Source organism: Chaetura pelagica, unplaced genomic scaffold (assembly GCF_000747805.2).
Source record: "Chaetura pelagica isolate M959 unplaced genomic scaffold, ChaPel_1.0 scaffold38, whole genome shotgun sequence".
In the NCBI taxonomy this organism is placed as follows: domain Eukaryota; kingdom Metazoa; phylum Chordata; class Aves; order Apodiformes; family Apodidae; genus Chaetura; species Chaetura pelagica.
This window is the reverse complement of record NW_009954181.1, coordinates 797,521-800,427: the sequence shown is the minus strand read 5'-3', so window position 1 is coordinate 800,427 and position 2,907 is coordinate 797,521.

The following is a 2,907-nucleotide window of genomic DNA, read 5'->3' as shown; positions in this document are numbered from 1 at the left end:
TTTTTTTTTCCCCCCCTTCTTCACTGGTTTTGACCACAGCAGCAGCAGAGTCCGTGGCACACGGGCTGAGCTGCTTGCAGAGCAGCACCCATCCCAGCACGAGATGCAGCCTCTTGCTTTCAGCTTCTTCCCTTTCTTCCTACTTACAGAAAAGTCTTTTTTTTTTTTTTTCCCCCATTGAAAGCAACAGGCAGGAAACAAAACAAAAGGAGCAAAGCCCAGGCGTGCACTAGGTGTATATTTATCTCTGTATCTATCTCCTCAACTTCCTTTCCAGCAAGGCTAAAGGCCCCCCCTCCTGGCAGAGACCAGAGACAGGCCAGGCTGGCATCGCTCTGGGCTGAGCTGGGAAGAGGAGCAGCAGCAGGGATGGAGGAAGGGAAGGATTTTCCCTGGGGAGATGGCAACTGGCAAGGGAGCATGCTGGAACCACAGACAGGGAAGGGGTTAGAAGGAGCAAGAGCCTGTGGGTCTGCTCTGCAGAGGTGTCTCTGGTCTGTCAGGCAGGCAAAACTGTTTTCACCAGATATTTACCCAATTTTCTAGAAAGAAATTGGATGGGGTGAAAAGGCAGCAGTGCCAGTTTACAGTGACTCTTGTAAATATCTTTCTGTCCTTGGCTCACGTGGACCTTCCTGCCAGCCAGCTGGGGCTTTCATTTCAAGATTTTAAGCAAATCAGTCCCCAGAAATGCCCCCAGGGAAGAACTATGGTGTTTGGCCTGGTGCAAGGCCCCCCAGCCCCTGCTGCCAGGCCCCCCAGCCCCTGCTGCCAGGCACCCCAGCCCCTGCTGCCAGGCCTGGGTGCCTTCCAGCAAAACACTGCCCCATCTCAGGCTTTTTGTGCAAAAACAAGCCCAAGCATCTAATTTGCAGATTTAAATAGTCCCAAAGGCTGCTAACCAGATGCAAAACTGCAGTTAAGGTTCCTCTATCAAGTAAAACAACATGATTGCTGCCATTTTTTCAGCTTTCTCAGAAGGACCTAGCACCATTCTAGCATCTCTTTTGCTTCGAGCAGCTTGCAGGGATGGTTGATTGATCCTCCCAGTACAACCTGTGCCCACACACCTGCCTGCAAACCTATCCACACACAATAAATACTACATCTCCCCACACTGAAAGATTTCATTCCTGAAGAAAGAAAAAAAACCCACAACTTTCAATAAGTAGGTCATAGCAAGGCAATTTGTACAGCCAGATTTCTCTTTTAATTCCTTTTTGCCTTTTCAGGAAGCTGATAGATGGCAATCTATAACCCCATAGTGGAAATTTATTTTTAATCTGAAATTGCCAAATACCATCAGAAACATAATTTATGCTCGAGCCATTCTGGTTCCTGAGACATGAAAACATGATTTCATAACCCCATTCTTGCTATCACATACCACATTATTCTCCAATAAGCCCAGAGTTGCACAAAAGTGCTTCATTTTCTGGGCATTAGTCAGGTGAATGACACACAAGTCCGGGGGAGCTTTTCCTGAATAACTACTGAGCCCTCAATGTCTACAACCATTCACAGCAGACACAAAGGACATGGGCTCTCGCTCTGCTCACCAGCTGACTCATTTATCCCCTCGTTAATGGTGGCCCCAATTAAGAAACAATGATTGAGAGCCTTACTTGGCTGGAGCCATTTTGAGTCCTTCTCCCCCCAAAGGCTTTCTGGTGCCGAGCTGGACAAATTGCCCATTCGGGGACATTTCTAGGCCAGTTTTCTGAATGCAAGAAGCATCCTCATGGGCACTCAGCCCTCAGTCTCTTACACTGCAGGCAGGGGCTACCAGCACCCTCTTCATGGTGTTTAAAAACAATGCAGGAAACCCCATTAATCCCCACTAAAGATGTTGTTAATATTTAACTGGCATTTATATAAACTTTCAGTAACCATGCTATCAAATTGGAATCAAGTGTGCTTTTGGGAGCCTTCTCCTAAAGCCCCCCCGGAAAGCCCCCCAGGAAAGAACTATGGTGTTTGGCCTGGGGCAAGGCCCCCCAGCCCCTGCTGCCAGGCCCCCCAGCCCCTGCTGCCAGGCCCCCCAGCCCCTGCTGCCAGGCCCCCCAGCCCCTGCTGCCAGGCCTGGGTGCCTTCCAGCAAAACACTGCCCCATCTCAGGCTTTTTGTGCAAAAACAAGCCCAAGCATCTAATTTGCAGATTTAAATAGTCCCAAAGGCTGCTAACCAGATGCAAAACTGCAGTTAAGGTTCCTCTATCAAGTAAAACAACATGATTGCTGCCATTTTTTCAGCTTTCTCAGAAGGACCTAGCACCATTCTAGCATCTCTTTTGCTTCGAGCAGCTTGCAGGGATGGTTGATTGATCCTCCCAGTACAACCTGTGCCCACACACCTGCCTGCAAACCTATCCACACACAATAAATACTACATCTCCCCACACTGAAAGATTTCATTCCTGAAGAAAGAAAAAAAACCCACAACTTTCAATAAGTAGGTCATAGCAAGGCAATTTGTACAGCCAGATTTCTCTTTTAATTCCTTTTTGCCTTTTCAGGAAGCTGATAGATGGCAATCTATAACCCCATAGTGGAAATTTATTTTTAATCTGAAATTGCCAAATACCATCAGAAACATAATTTATGCTCGAGCCATTCTGGTTCCTGAGACATGAAAACATGATTTCATAACCCCATTCTTGCTATCACATACCACATTATTCTCCAATAAGCCCAGAGTTGCACAAAAGTGCTTCATTTTCTGGGCATTAGTCAGGTGAATGACACACAAGTCCGGGGGAGCTTTTCCTGAATAACTACTGAGCCCTCAATGTCTACAACCATTCACAGCAGACACAAAGGACATGGGCTCTCGCTCTGCTCACCAGCTGACTCATTTATCCCCTCGTTAATGGTGGCCCCAATTAAGAAACAATGATTGAGAGCCTTA